This window comes from Corvus hawaiiensis, chromosome 5, assembly GCF_020740725.1.
Source record: "Corvus hawaiiensis isolate bCorHaw1 chromosome 5, bCorHaw1.pri.cur, whole genome shotgun sequence".
In the NCBI taxonomy this organism is placed as follows: Eukaryota; Metazoa; Chordata; class Aves; order Passeriformes; family Corvidae; genus Corvus; species Corvus hawaiiensis.
In genome coordinates this window covers 75,839,134-75,854,979 of record NC_063217.1, presented here as the reverse complement: position 1 = coordinate 75,854,979, position 15,846 = coordinate 75,839,134, and the positions used below count along the sequence as shown (strand labels likewise).

The 15,846-nt window shown below is 50.5% G+C and overlaps 1 protein-coding gene across 2 annotated transcripts in view; it reads right to left on the bottom strand.

The window, feature by feature from the left end:
• Positions 1–3,172, bottom strand: part of BMP3 (bone morphogenetic protein 3) — a 93,901-nt gene extending 90,729 nt beyond the window's left edge. Inside the window, exons 1-3 of one of the 2 annotated variants that reach the window (XM_048303032.1) lie at positions 3,002–3,171; positions 2,471–2,548; positions 1,531–1,727 (exon numbers count right to left, since the gene is read on the bottom strand). The gene's annotated coding sequence lies outside the window, so the exon portion shown is untranslated. Of the gene's footprint in view, positions 1–1,530; positions 1,728–2,470; positions 2,549–3,001 lie in introns of both variants that reach the window. The other variant, XM_048303033.1, reaches the window with a different exon arrangement.
• Between the last annotated feature and the right edge of the window lie 12,674 nt (positions 3,173–15,846).

The following is a 15,846-nucleotide window of genomic DNA, read 5'->3' as shown; positions in this document are numbered from 1 at the left end:
CTGTCATCAGTGATACGAAAAGCTTTAACTGAATTAGGTAGAAGCCTCCAAAATACTTAACCTTCTCCATTAAAGAGCTTTTGAAATAAGCCTCTGTTTGCCTCGCAGACCAGGAGCCGCTGGAAGCTCATGTGAAAGTTTGCTCACGCATGCTGTGCAACCACACTCCAGGCAGCATTTCCTCTGCCAGCCCTCTGCTCATTAGCCAGCCATAACAGAATCAATACTGACCCTGGAATTATGGAAGGGACGGAGGGGAACGACACTTTTATTTCAAGCAGGAGAGCCAAAGGAGATCAGGAAGAACCAGTAGGGTACACCCGCTCAGTGTCCCAGCCAAAACCAGGACATAAAGTCACAACCATTCCTGACTTCCGGAGCACCCGGACGTGCCTTTGCAGTCACCTTTAGCACTTTTCTTTAGCAACAAGGCCACGTAAGAGATAGAAATCCAGGCTCCAGCCTCTCCTTGAAAATGGAATCAACACAACAGCAAGACCACGATGCTCTTTCTTGGGCAAAAGTAAAGCTCTTAAAAAGCCAAGAATACAGGAAAATCCTCCCTTTGAACTGAAGACTGTTGATAAAGATAAAGGATAAAGTGGCAATTTTAACTTCAGCCAAACCATCCTGGGACAACTGGCTGCAAGTGCAGGAATAGCATGCGAGGCAGCAGCGATCCCAAGCGTGTCCTCAGCTCCTCACTAACCTCTCTAGCCTTCCATGGAGTGTTTTCAGATGCCTTGCTCACATAAAAAACCCCAACACCATTCCTAGCTTTCAAGAAATCTCTCATGCAATCATCTTTCTCACGTGTTCCACCCGAGGTTTTCCTTCAAAATAATGTGTTTTACTGTTCAGATTCATTTTAAAACTGTAGGTCATCATCTCACAGGTACTCGTGGATATTCTTCCAGCAGAATTTGCTGGTTCTCTGCCAGGCTCACAAGAAGTTATCGTTCAGTTCTTGTCCCACGCTTCCCAGTGACCTCAAGAAAAAAAGGCACAACTCTTGTTTAGAATCATTGCCACAGGCTTTGGTTCACTATTGGATTAAGTGTTCTGTAAATAACAGGGGATGGTCCACAGCCTATTGAAGCCCACTTGTCTATTCCCTGTTCTGCTTTTACAAACCCTCAAACCACTCTTGGAGGCTCAGCACTTCTGCACATCTACAATGTAACAGCAGTTTATCCAATGGTAATGTTTATTTTCATTGTGTATGCAGAGCATCCTAAGTCCTTTTGTTGACATCTCCACAAGCAGGGCCAGAGTTCCCATGTACACAAGAACATCAAATTTCCAGTAGACCGATAGGAACTTGAACAGTTTTAAGACGTTATTCTTCAGACAACACCCAGACAAAGTTACTCCTACGCATTGCTACACCTGCCCAGGGAGACCCAGCACCAGTCCTGCTGCTGCCTTTGAACACAAACGCATTAAAAAGCGCCATTTCCACCCAAAACAGGCTACCTCAATTACTGCCTGGGAAACACTCCCTCCAGCTCCTGCACCCACACCTCTTGCCTCCTTGAAAAGAGGAGCTGCATCCTCCTGGATCCTGCAGCTGGATGCCCCTGGCTCTGTGCAGCTCCTGCCCTTCAGCAGGGGAGTGGCAAAGGGAGCTGTGGTGACAGTGACTGCGGGTCACAAACGCTGAGGAATCTCGGGGCTGGGCTCTGCTGCTTGCAAGGAACAAACAGCCAAGCAGGGACACTTTTCCTCTGCAAGGAGACAAACAGTGACAAAGAATTATGAGGCTGGGAATACTGCAGGCCCCAAACCTGCCCTGTCTGCACCTGCTGCACAGACCTGAGGCTGGACAGGACCCAACTCCACACCCGGCACAGCCTCAGAGGAGGTCAAGCTGCTCATTTCCAGCAACAACCGAACATCTAGTGCCAGTGTCTGTCAGTCCCTGCTCCCCTTTGCCCTGAACCACCATGTTGGCACCCCTGGATTGATTAAATATCCACAACCCCATACTGGAAATATCAGATTTCCCTGCCCACCCAGGACAAACCAACCAGGCATGTCCCTGTCTCCCACTCTGCCAACAGAGACCTTCTCACTCCACATCCCATTCAGGGAACAACTTAACCCTGGGCTGGGAAAGCAAAGACAAGAGTTATTGTAAAAATCTCCCTGCCTTGATGCTGTCCAAACATGGGAGAAAGCCCTTCCCACCACAATCTTGGACTTTTCCCAGTCTGAGTATCTTGGAAATGCACATCCACATCTGGTCAGACAGACTATGATGTTTTCTACACACCAAACACTGCAGCCCCAAGCACCAGGAGCCTGAGGATGCTCTGGACTGCAATTCACAGTCTCCCTGAACCTTGCATTGGAAAGCCAAGTGGTTTGTGCACAGAGAAAATAAAAGTCACCATTTTTAATAGTTAAAATGTCAGTGGAAGTTACTGGTTGGTTATAGCAGCGAGCTTCACACAGTCCCCATACTTACAGTTTTATCAGAAGTAGCAATTTCAAGTTCCTTCTCTTTGGAGCCCAGCTCCAAACGGGAAACTTCTCACGACTGCTCCTGAGAGATGCAAGTGGTACTTTAGGAGCTCAGGAAAGCGACTCCCTCCCCTGAGTCCTGTCTCACCTGCCCGAGCACCCGCAGTGCTTCCATCCCACCTCGCTTTGCACGTTCATATTAATAAAAGAAACACACAAGCTCTGCCTCCAGCCCCATCTTCCCTGCGCCGCCACACTGCCCCTCCTGCTCCCCCCTCTGCTGTGCTGCCCCTTGGCACGGGGCCGGGCTGGGACAAACTCCAGCGTTTGTTTCCCAGGAAAGGCTCCCGCCGTGCAGGCCGCAAGCCCCGGCCCCGGCCCCGCAGCTCCTCCCCGGCTCCGCGCCCGGACAGCCTTCGTTCGCCCCGCGCCCCAGCGCTGCCCCCGCCGCCCGCTCAGGAACCGCCCCCGGCAGGCACCGTCCCCTTCCCCAGGGCTTTTCCCGGGCCCCGCCGGGTCGCCTGGCCCCGCTTACCTTCAACCCGGCTAAAGCCACAGCAACCGCTCGGCTCCTCCATCGTCTTACCGCGGCCGGGACCCGCGTCTGGTGCTCCCAGCGCTGCTCCGCCCGCGGCGCTCCGGGCCCCGCAGCCGCACACGCCCGCGACCGGCGCCGCCGCTCCGGACACGCCCCCGCCGCCCCCGGCCCTGCAGCACCGCACGGTCCCCACAGGGCGGCAGCACTCCGAGCAGAACCGCCACGGCGCATGCGCGCCAGCGCCGCGCTATTCCCGCCCTGCAGTGCCACGTGATGCTGGGAGGCTGCCCTCCACTGCGCATGCTCGCTGCTGCTGCCGTGGCGCCCTCAATGGCCACGTGATGTGCGGCTTCTTCGTGATCAGTGCGCATGCGCTCCGCCCCTCCCCGCAGTGCCGCGCTTTAGCCCGCAGGTGGCGCCCTCGAGCCTGCCGAGTCAGCGCGCACGCGCCCCTCCTTGCTGCAGGGCCCGTCCCGGCCAGCAGGGGGCAGCAGCGTCACCCCAGGCGCCCACACGGCGCTGCCGCCGCCCCCGGACGGCCAGCGGAGCCGGGAGCGGGGGAATACTCAAGGCAAAAAGGAGCGACATACCATACCAGAACAAAGATTAGAAAACTACTTCGTAGTTCCCCTCCAGCCATTCGTACCCGCGCCAATGATCTTCTCGGAAACTGCTGGAAAAAAATGAAAATATTCCTCGTCTTTTCAGTGCTCCCTCTCCAGTCTGAGCACCTGAGAAAAAAACATCTGCTCCCCGTCTCCCAGGAAGAGCTTTTCTAAGTGAAAGCACTGGAAAATATGACTTTGCATAGTGTATATTTCCCTGGTGTAGGGATAAGAGCACAGGAAGGCGTAGCTCTCATCACTCTCTTCTCCTACCACAACTCTGTGCTCCTTTGCGAACTGTCTCTGCCATGTGATTGTCTCCAGGAAAAATTAAAGAATTGCTCATAGTAATTTGGAGAATAAATTGCCACGAAGGGAAGTGAAGAATAAATATTGTTGTGAGGGTCTTTGCGATCTGTTGGACAGAATTTGGAAGGGGATGTTCATTCCCTTGCAGTGCAAATACACGACAACCTCAAACACAAACCACAGACTGTTAAGTGGGGTATGAAAGCACCAGTTTTACAAACTTCACTGTCATTTTTTGTTTCAATGACTTTTCCTGATCCCGTTTTTACTCAGTGTTGGGGCCCAAACCCCACACCTACACGTAAACATTGACCCAACCTGGGTCAGTCTTAAACATAGCCCTCATTCTGACCTAAAACATTGTCACAGAGGTTTGCTGCTCAAAGCTGAGGGAAAGCTGACATAATGTTAATAAATAACCTTTGCTGAGAGCAGTCATCACCCCTAGTCCTTCAGGCTTTGCAAGATTTTGTAGTGATCCTAAATTCTAATCCTTAATCTAAATTTTGAACAGGTTTTGGTAGAAAAAAAATGGACAGTAAGTCATGCAACAGAATTAAAAGACTGCACAAGGAATAACAGAAGGTTTTCCATGAATAGCAGAAGTTTCTTTTTTCCCCTCATCTCTCTGGGACTGTAGGACTGAATCTTTGCAATCAAGACAAAATGGGGTGGTTATTAAGGCTTAAACCTCTCAAACATAGTTATTTCTCAGAGAACTGTGGCACCCTTGAGCTGCTCCCATGTGCCTAGATGGAAAAATTCAAGATGATAACAAGTGATTTCCCTTCTCCCTCTCTGACCCATAACCAAAGCACTTGTGTAAAGCAACATGGACTGTTCAAGCCCCACCTCAAATTTCCAGCTGAAAACACGCTGCTTCCTTAATGAGAGCACACAAAACTCGTTAAACCCAGAGAAGGAATAACCCAGAGGAGGAAGAACCAAAAGATGTGCTCTGCTTTGATACACTCTCTGATTGACAGCTCCAAAGGAAATTCCCCACGGATCATAAGCAATCACCTACAATTTTTCCTCTGGAATCATTACTGCCTTGGCTTTCTGTGGAAGTTTTTGACACATCCCTTGAGGGATCAGGGGTTTGGTTGGGTTGCTTATGGCTCGTCCTGACAGGCCCAGGCCAAACCCAAGCACACCCACCACTGCTACAGCCCCAATTCCAGTAAAATATTGATACAGTTCATAAATACTCCCATGGCAGGAGTCAGTCCTTCACTGCACAGTCACGGAGCAGATTTACTCCATCCTTTCTTCCCCACAACACCTCTCCAGCCCACATCCCACTTCTCACAGACACAAACTAAGCAGAAAACTACTACAGGTGTTTGCTTTGAAAGTAAAATTCCTAGTACATCTGGCTACATGATTAAAATACGTGCACGTATTGATGGTCATCAAGGGAAAGCTTTTCAGACAAGAAAATAGCCCTTTTGGTAGCACAGTTTGAGACACCTTCAGAAAAAGCAGACTTAGCACCAGTTCCTGAAATGCTTTGTGAGCAATCCAGCCTTCCTTGTGACACCCAACACAGCAGATATTGAAAAAGGAAGGAAAAACCCAAGCTTGTAGAGAGAAAAATTAGACAACTCTCTCCAATTTCTGGTAAAACCTCTTTAATCTTTCATGTGCTAAACCCACTGCCTTGATTTTATCTAGAAAAACAAAGCCAAAACAAAAAAGACCCCACAACCTAACACAGGTCACAAGTTGTGAAAGGATACTCCAAGTCAAGTGGGGAAACCTAACAAATACGAAGTTTTAAGGATATTTCAAGTATTCCAACATGCTGCCCGTGGCACCTGCGCTGCTCCCTGGATGTGACCCAGTGCCAGACTGCTGCCCTCCCCAGCAGCAGCCTTTCAGCCGTGCCCCACTGCTGTTCCGAGCGGCACAGCTGTACATTTCCCTGGCAGCTGAGGCCAGACGTGGCAGCTGAACAACGTCACCTGCCTGCTACGTCTCAGGCCAGACTCTTCTCTCGAAGAGCAGGGGGCTCAGCAGGCAGCACTGAGACTTGTCAGACACCTGCTTACCCGAACCAGTCACCTGAGGCTGAAACACTTCATTAGATCTGTGGGAGCACTTACGGGGCCTGAAGTGTAATGCTGCGACCTGGCGCTCTGTGCACAGGATCTCAGCTCGGTGTCTATGGAAACCATCCTGCTGCTCCGGAATGGTTGCTCCTCGAAAACCCACCCATGGCATGAGTTGCACATCTGACCGAAAGGCGGCAAGCGGCCTCAAACCTCATTCAACGTCTGCTTGCTCTCACCACTTCTCCTTACCCTGAAAAGGGAGAGGGAAGTCTACAGCAGGTTCCAGTGCCTAGGTGGAGCAAACCAGCTTGAGAGCAGCTGGCATCTCTCTGAGGTGACTGACAGAGTAACAGGACATGTGTCCACGAGCCCTTGCAAGAGAGCTACTGGGGTGGATTAAAAGCTCTTGCTGAATCACGTTATTCTGTGTAGCCCCAAATGCTTCACAGCTCCAAATAAAGCTTAAATCAAAACAATCAGTGTGCAGGGAAAACCAAATGAGGAGGCATCTCAGTGGCAAGATGTTCTCAGGAAAAAAAAAAAAAGGAGAAATTTCAGTCCTGCTTCTCTGCATAGGCAGGGATCCAACCTTGTGTCACTGCACAGAGACCTGTAACATCAAAGAACGTGGAAACGTTCAAGAGGAAAACTACACACTGCCTTTAAGTATTTTACAATAAAATTCTATTATGGCGAAACACTTTTTTGTTTTCCTATCCAGACCAAGTGCACGGATTGAATTTAAGGCTATTTGAGCATGCTTGAAATGCCTTAACAGAAAATAAAGTACATCAGGAGAGACTTTAATAACCCAGATCCTGAGCTCCATGCACCCTGTCACTGTCCTGCAAGGGCTTTTCCTTTCATAACTTGGGTCACAAACACAAAATAAAAGAGCTCTGTGATCAGAACAAGCAATCTGGACAGCAATTCTCTAGCCATATGCCACTCAAAGTGGGGTAAGAAGGAGCCCTGAGGGTGGGCACGTGCTTCCATCCTTGTGCACGGGGAAAACAGCCTGTCACCTTCCACTCCCTTACACCATTGCCAAAATACAGTGGCCAGGAAAAAAAATGACCGAGGAAGAGGCTGCGGGATTCATAGTGTGCTTCAGAAGAGCAAGCCCGAAGTTAACAGCTAGAAAAGCACGGGAAAACGAGCACACCAGTTTGTTGGTGGCAACAAAAGCAAAACTGCGGGGAATGGCAGATGAAAAGGGAAAAGGCTACAGAAACCAATTAGCAGAGGAAAAGAACGTGTAATCCAGCTGTCAAGGCAAAGTAACTGCATTTATTCCCACTCCTTGTCCTCAGGCAACAACGATGAAGGACACTTGAGACTCAGCTTCTCCTAGGCATCTTTTTTAACTACTTCCACAGTGTGATGGCAATTTGGATAGGGGGAAAAATAAAACAAAACGAGGCCCTGCTTTGGGGCAGGAAAACCCCGATTTGGGAGAGGGTGGGGCTCTCAGGAGGAACCTCCGGATAGGTCTAGCGGTGCCGAGGGAGCAGAGCAACGCTGGCTACAACTTTGCAAGGATGTGGCCCGGCTGGGTGCCAGCTCTCACATGACAAGGGTGCCAGCACACCATCCAGCCCTCTCGGCACGGAATGCTGAGGGCCCTGCTGGCCTCGAGCACATCTGCACTCCAACCGAGTCAGGATCTGTGCAGCCAAACCACGGGAACACTTGGGCAGGTATCCTAGGCAGATGTTCAGCTGCCACGGGTGCGTTTGTGAAAGCCACTTGCTCACCACGACAGAGCCCTGCCAAGGCCTCGTTGGCCACCTGCCACTCGCCAGTGTGGAGGGGCCCAGGCAGAAAACCCTGTCTCATCCCCCGTGGGGGCCGGTGCTTCTCCCTGGGCTTTGGTGCAGGGAAATATTTCAAGCTCAGAACAACTGCTCTGCGCAGGACTGCAGCCCTTGGGGTACTTCAGAGGGGGAAAAGCTGCTTTGGTTTTCCCTTCACACACAGCACCCCGAATTCAGCGCTTTCAGGATGTGTGTTTATGTGGTACCTTTGGTGGAAGGAGCTGGAAGAAGGTGCAGTGATTGGAGCATCCCTACCTTAGGGAAAATTACCCAAAAAGAAAAAATATCCAGTTCTTTTGAAACCATTTCTCTTTTGTAAGTATTTAGCTCCTCTTAACTAGAGGTTACACTTTCTTAATAGCTATCTTGTCCAAAGGAACCCTGATCTAGCAGAACGTGAACTGCAGGAATCCACAGGCAAATCCATTTCCCAGATTCCAGTTTCATTTGCTTGAGGATTCATAAGAAAATGACAAACCACCCCTTGAGAAAGGAAATACTTAAACACATTTGATTCATTTATCCCAAATATTTTCCCCAAACCAAAAAGAAAAAAAAGGGTAAAAAATGAAGACCAGTTAATTCTTATGTTGATTATTGCAACGCACCTCCAGGTGAGAAAACACTTCTGCCAGTCTAACAAATCCACTGCCTGCACTACAAAGCCAACCAAAGACATCTAAGCCTCTAAAGAAGATACCTTACTTTGTATTTGGAATTTTAAAGATGTAACACTTGGAATTATAAAAAAATGCTCAGATTCGCTACTTCAGGGGCAACTTTCAGGCCCAGTGAACTGAGTGACCCCCAGACATAAACACGTGCCCCTTCAAATTTGATACAAATACCCACGCAGCAGCCGCTGTGCTTTTTCAGAAGCCTGTGTCACGGCCTGTGTAGCCAGGGCTGGAAATCCTCACTTAGGCTTTCCACATCACATCTGGATTTGCCTGGAAGTGCGCACACATACACACACGCCCATTTCTGTGCCAGTCAGAAATCGTGTCACCCAGCAACTTGCTCCTCACTGTACCACTTAGTAATACACTAAAAAGGCAGGGGGGAAAACCAAACCACAAAATAAAGGGCTTAGTGCAGCTTCATCTTAAAATTTTGCCTAGTGATGGGCAGAAAGGAGAAAAGCTGTTCTCCCAGCTCTGGACTAAGCAGTTTGAAACGTCCAATATTCTCCTCAGCTGCAGCTGGGGCAGCTTCCCTCCTTGCTCCAGTCTTGCCCTGACTTCTGAGGGACCAGAGGCACCACAGAACCCAAAAGTATCAGCACTCACACCCACTACTAGTAGGGACACCTTCATGTTCTATCTTCAGCCAAACAAACCTCGGGGATGTTTTTGCTTTCCTGACAGACTCAGCAGATTTCATTCCCATCTAATGAAGCAACAGACACCCTGTATGGCCCTGGGGTCAGAGCCCCTCCGGCACAAGAGCCTGAGAGAAGACTGGAGGGAAGAATCCAATGGCAGATTGAAATCCCAGCTATACAATGAAGGCCTGCTTCTGGCAGGTTTCTTTCTGCTTTTGGGAGACAAGAAAGGCCTTTAGACCACAAGCACACACGTAACCCCACACCGAGGACTTGGTTTTAAAGACGTTGCACTTAATGTTACAGATGTAGAAATGCTTTGGGATTTGGCGTTTCTTGCACCTCCAGTCACTCGAACATATTAAAAGAATGAAGTGCAGAGTTCTAAAGCTCAATTATTCTGATTATATTTTGGTGGCATCACTTGACATAACAAAATCCAACTCTACATTTAAAAAAAGAAAAGCAACATTTTCTCCCTCGCTTCTAATTTTCCAGTTTAATTTTTCCTCCTAAAAACAGGTTAAAGAAAAAAATAGAAGAAACAAATTGCAAGACCTGCTATTAACAAGTGTGCCAAAACACCTGCTTTCCGTATGTTTTGTGAACAGAACGTGTTTTCGTTAGACCTGATCACTTTCCTAAGAATCTAAATTTATATGTAAAAAAACTGCATCTAGTAGGCACAGAGGTTTCTGAGCCCACACCTCCCTGGTAAGGGATCAGAGGAGGAGTGGCACAGAAGGATCCAAAAAATACCAGAGAGAGGTTTAAGCCGACTCTCTTTGGTAGGAATACTTCAAACCAAATTGCTCTGCGGCTGCCTCAAGCCTGGAGATCACAGAAACAAAACAAGCTCCACCTCCTACTTCATTTTCTGCCTTCTCTCATCAAGGGAGAATCACATCATGCAAAAGATAATGCAGAAGATGGTACCAGTCCAATGCTCCCAGGAAGGCTGGCACCAGGGTTCATTCCCTCCTCTGGCTGATGGAAGCTATACCCAGGTGTTCTGGGATTTAAGGAAAAAAGCCCAGCTTTGCCACTTGCTGTCCCACTCCCACCCACATTTGCACAGCAGGAATATCACTCAGTTCCTGTCCCCCGGTGTATTGACCAAAGCAGCGGCCCCAGGAGCGCTGCTGAAACCCAGGAGTCCCCCCCTTCTCAGGCACCAACCTAACTAATCAGCCTCACACTCCTCCTAGGTAAAAAAAAAAAACAACAACAACAACAAAAACAAAACAACAAAACAAACCCCAAGCCATTTAAAAATTGGGCACTTTACACCCAAAATAGGCCCCTGTCAGAGGTCAAATACCCAACACTTCATTCCCAGGCATCTTGTGACTGGATGTTACTCTTGTGTTTCCGGGATACGGCCATAACACCCCTGCACAAAGACAGGCAGCAGCACTTCTAACACTGGCCCCATGCTCTGCATGGAAACAGCAGTATCTCATCCAGGGAAAAGCCTCATCAAGGCCAGTTCCAGCTTTGTTTTGGGGGGGGTTCTTGCCCCATCACACCCCTCTCATCCCGCTCAGCAGAGGCGACCGCAGATGCGGATCCTGGGTAGAGGGCAACCAGAGAGCTGGTTACACCAGGTAATACACCGAACCCTGAGGCACAGAGATCCAGGTTGCCTAAATCCTAAACATCCTCCCCATTCCTCCTACTGCCCCTTGCTGTGCAGGTTGCACTGAGCAGAGGCTGCTCAGCATGGAGTCATGGCATGGGTTGGGATGGAAGTGCCCCCTCACAGCTACAGAAACCACGCCAGGGACCAGGGCAGTACCACAGACACCCGTTCGAGGTGCACAGCAGGGGAGCAGGACTTATCACAGAAGGGACAACAGAAGCCGAAGCAGAAAGAAAAAACAGCCATGAGCTCACTCAGATTTGTCCTATTTGTCCTAATAAAGATAAAATGTTATTTCCAATTTACCTCTGTCAAAGAAAATAAAACAGAAGCCTGGCTTCAAGTCCCTTCCCTTCAGATGCCAAAGAAACACACATACCGTCACAACGAAGAGGTGGCACCTTATGCTTCTGTCTCTCAAAGTCTGCTGTTCACCAGGGTTTATTACCTTATTTCATTGTTCTCACCCCAAAACAAGCCCCAAACAAGGTGTCTGATCATGCCTCCCTTTTTTTGGCAGGTGGAAAGCACAAATTATTTTGAAGAAATTACTCTTACTTCTATCTATTTTCCTCATCAACCTTCCCTTGACTTCTCATGTGATGCTTAGACCAGAAAAGTTTCACCCTGCTTCACCAAGAGTCCAAAAGGTGAAATAAGAGCACTGCCTCAGGCCCTCCCAAACGCATTTCCTGCTACATGTACTCATTTTGACCATTTGCAAAGGAAGTGCCCCACTGCTACCCAGCCTGTGCCTTACTTGATACTGCTTTGTAACTAAGCAAGACATTCAGAAGGCAGAGAAAAGGACGCAGAGGGACCCACACCACCAGCTGAGAGAAAATAGTGACCCTCTGGTCTGAAGCAGCTTTGCAAGATGTGTAATTCAGGGCTACTCTGCAGCTAGTTTTGCAAATCCTTCAGGGTGAGCCTTCCTGCACACAAACAAGGAGGCATAGCTCCCGAGAAAACCCTGTTACACTTAAACCACAACCACAAAACCAGAGAAGCACCTTGAGAACAATCCCCACCTCTGTGCTCACCTTCGCTCCTGCCCTAACTCGCCCACTGAATTCTGCCTTGCTGATGGGTTCCTACAGAGCAACCCCACAAATAACACGGGAATTATGGAAGCCTACAGCGAACAGCAGCTACTCAGCAGCCACTGGCTCATGGGAGAGCAGAAAGGCAGTCCAGGCACTCTCTGTTATGGTTGTTGGGTTGTTTTAGTCCTTTCTGGGAAATGGAGCTGGAAGCTGCTGTTGTGCAAGACCGAAGGTGAACACAATTCCTCAGGCGAATGAGGTCTGGCTGTGGGAGCCCCGTTGTGATGAATAACAGCCACTTGCAGGTACTTCCAAAACCATTACACACAACTTGGTTACCAAAGAGGACAAAAGAAGTCACTTACCAGCTAACTCCTCTCTGTTTGGACCCAAGGAACTCCTTCCTGGATGAACGACTTGATTCCTGTGTCCCAGCTGTGGCCTATAAGACTCCCATTATTTTCTTTGGATACGTTCAAGACCAGATTAGACAGGACTTGGAGCAACCTGGTCTAGCGGGAGTTGTCCCTGCTCATGGCAGGGGGGATGGAACGAGATGATCTTTAAGGTCCTTTCCAACCCTTTCTGGGATTCTATGATTCTATGAAGAGTCAATTCTGCAAATAAAAAAAAAATTAAAAATAATAATTTTAAAAAAATTTAAAAAGAGAAAAAGTCAGGTTTTGCCTGAACTAGGAGCTTGAAATAGGATAGCACACGAGGTATGGCAATAGCTGAACTATGCAGCACATGTGTTCCTGGCCCACAAATGCTACCAGAGACGTTTGACACGTGCTATTAAATGATTCCATAATAATCTCGCTACGGCGCAAAAGGGGAAAAACTCCACAGGACGACAAAGCTGTTCAGTGGCTCTACCGTTCACCAACCATGCTGACAAAATAAGTGCTATAAAAATATTTTTTAACTCCTCGTAGCAAGGTCCCCCCCAAACTACTGTTTATGGTAGTTGTTAATTTAGTTTCTTCAAGAGTCCAGAAAAACACACAAGCAAGCGTTTGAAGACATACGCACCGGGGAAACAGAGAGGAGAAGGGGCAAGAACAAAAAATCAGAGGGAACCAGACACCAGTTACAATACAATATGACTGCAAAGCTCAGAATTCCCGAGGCACAGTCAGTTTTTGCAGCAAGTGCGTGCTGCAACAAGTGTGAGAAGGCAGAACTCAAAACAAAAGCCTAAAACCAAAAATTGCATAGGCTCTGCCTGAACTGCCCTTGCCGGAGAGTTCTGGGGAGCGCATCAGTACAAAGCTCAAAGGCTTCTTGGAACGCCAGTTAAACATCCCGCATAGAGGAGCGGGGACACATCCTAACAACACCCACAGTAAAACACCCCGGCTAAAGGGCCAATTACCTTGTAGCAGCATCCACGGTAACACATTCCACAAAAAGTATCACACCCCTCGTAACAACATCCGCAGTGGCACAGGCGCTTTGCCTTCTCATGTGGCACCCCCGTTAGTCCCCCGGCGCCCGAAGCTGGAGAACACACGTTTCGGGGCCGCACCTTGGGAAGGACGACGCAGGTGATCCTCTTACCTCTGGGGGGCCCCCACCGCAACTCGTGCCCGGAGCGGCGGCTGCCCAGCTCCTCCCACGGCCTCGCTGCGCCACAAGGGACACACGGGCAGGGTTAGCGCCCGGACACCGGGGACACGCCCAGGCACCGGCAGCCGCGGACGAGCGATAAGGGATTCCCTTCAAGTGGCGCACGCCAAGCAATCCACCCGCCGCTCCCACCTCCCAGCCGGGCACAGGTGGCTGCTCTCTGGGAACACACCCGTAAGCGACCGCCCCCGCCCCGAGTGTGGGACAGAACACCAGCGGGCATCCCCTCTCCTCAAAGTGTTTCCTCCCGGCAGTGTGCACTGTCACTTCCAAGATCCGAATTCCGGCATCTCGGACCCTTTGACTGTCGCTGTGGTGCAGCTTGTTCAAGCAGGCGCATCCCTGGGAACGACTCAGCGCCAAAATCGTACTCCATAAGCACTGGACAGCATCTCCTTCGCATTTTTGGTTGAAAACCGGGCCAGGGCCAGCAAAAGGCTGCCTTTGCCCACCCGAGCCAGCCCCACTGTCAGCTCACCTCACACCTCCGGACAGGTGTTTGTGCCAAACTATTTGACCCTCGGCGGCGGGGGGAGGGGGCGGGGAGGACGACGACGACGAAGACACGCACATCAGCGGCAAACACCCCAAAAGACAGAGCTGCGCACGGGAAAGGCTGGCCGGGAGAGCCGATTCGTTGTTCCGGGTGACCCCCGGCTCGGCGGCGCTTCTCGTGCCGACCCAGAAACACCCGGCACGGCCGTGCCCGCCCCAGTGCTCCGCGGCCACCCGCCGCCGACGGATTCCAGCCTGCTCGGGGGTCTCAAGGTCTGCGTCTCCTCCCTCCCGCGGACAGGCGGAGCCGCCAGGCTGATCGTCCCCCAAGGAAGGGGGGAGATACCGACGAGCCCCCGCACGGAACGGGCACCGAGCGCTGCTCAGCGAGCCCGGCCACGCCCGGGAGCCGAGCCCCAACCCACCGCGGCAGCCCCCCGGAGCCGTCCCACCGGAGCCACGCTCACTTGCGGGTACGGCCGGGCCTGTCCTCCCCACCCGGGGGGGGCTGTGGGAGCGCGCGACGGGGGGGGGCGGAACTTTGGGGTTCCCTTCGGGGGTGGGATTTGTGGGGCTGCGCACACCCTGCCCTCGTCACAGCCCCACCCCAGCTCTCCCGGAGACCCCTGAGGCACCGTACGGGACCGTTCAGCTCTTACATTTGTTCATTTTTCTTTTCTCACCTGCCCGAGCTCACCAGCTTCATCCAAAATCCTCTTTCTCTCTCTCCTGGATGTTCCTTCCAAGTGATGCATTCGGGAGTGCAGGACACACACAAATCCTTTTGGGGGATCTGGAACAAGACATGCGCCCCTGGCAGGAGTGACTGTACGGTGAAAAAGGGTGGGAAGGCTTTTTTCCTTCCAGAATGTCAACGAACGTCTCCAAAAACAGGGAGCTGGGGGACAGTGCCAGCTCGCTGCACCCTGCTGTGCTCCCCACATCCCTTTCCTCAGCTTCACGTGGATTTGTGCCTGCTCTGAAGATGGCAATTGTCTGGAAAGAAATTTGGGAATCCGCCTTAGCTTCTTTGATTTTCAGGTTGTTCTCCCCAGCACTGCAGCAGTACCTCTGAGGTGGTTGAAAAGAAAAACAGAAAAAACACCCCGGAAAAAATTAATTAAAATTTTAGATTTAAAAGAAATATTTACCATCTTCTCAGGACTTTAGTCCCCTCCTGCTAAGCAAACCCAGTAAATTCCCTTAAAGAAGGGTGTCTGAAGGGAACAGGGAGTGTCTGTTGGATTCCCCAACCCTGCTGTCCCTGCTGGGGCTGCTCGCTCCCTGGCCCAGACATTCTCGTTGCAATAGCATGACTGTGTTTTAATTGTTACTGCAATCACAAAACATCAGCTTTTTTTTCCATAAGAGTTTTCTGTAAAAAAAAATTAAACCAAAGCCAAAATTATTCCTCTGAGAGGATGCAGTGGCAGCAAGACCAGCACTTTCACTCCTCCCTTACCTGGCCTGGGATCTCCACACACCTGCCTGGGCTGGGGCAGCACCTGCAAAGGTTCTGATTCCATCAGTTCACTGAGATGAACTGAGCACTCACTGATTACGTTTACTTGTGCCTCACTGGCAGCACCTGGATTTTGTCCGTGCCCAGTCAGACAGTCCGGCTGGCAGTGACGGGGTGCGCAGGACACACCTGTTCACCTGACCCCGCTGTGACCCAGGTCCAAACAGCTGCCGCAGAGGAGCCATCGCAGGGGACATCCCGGGGCACAGTTTGGGGAGCGCGGCAAAGGGAGCACACGCACCCCTTCCGCTGCGCTCCACCCCATCACCAGCACTGCGCCAGCCAACCCCAACGTGACAGAAACACACAGAGCAGCCAAGTTTGCAGCACTTATTTTTTTCCTTCGGGGGAAGAAAAGAAGGCACAGAGAAGGCAAGAGATCACACAATCAGG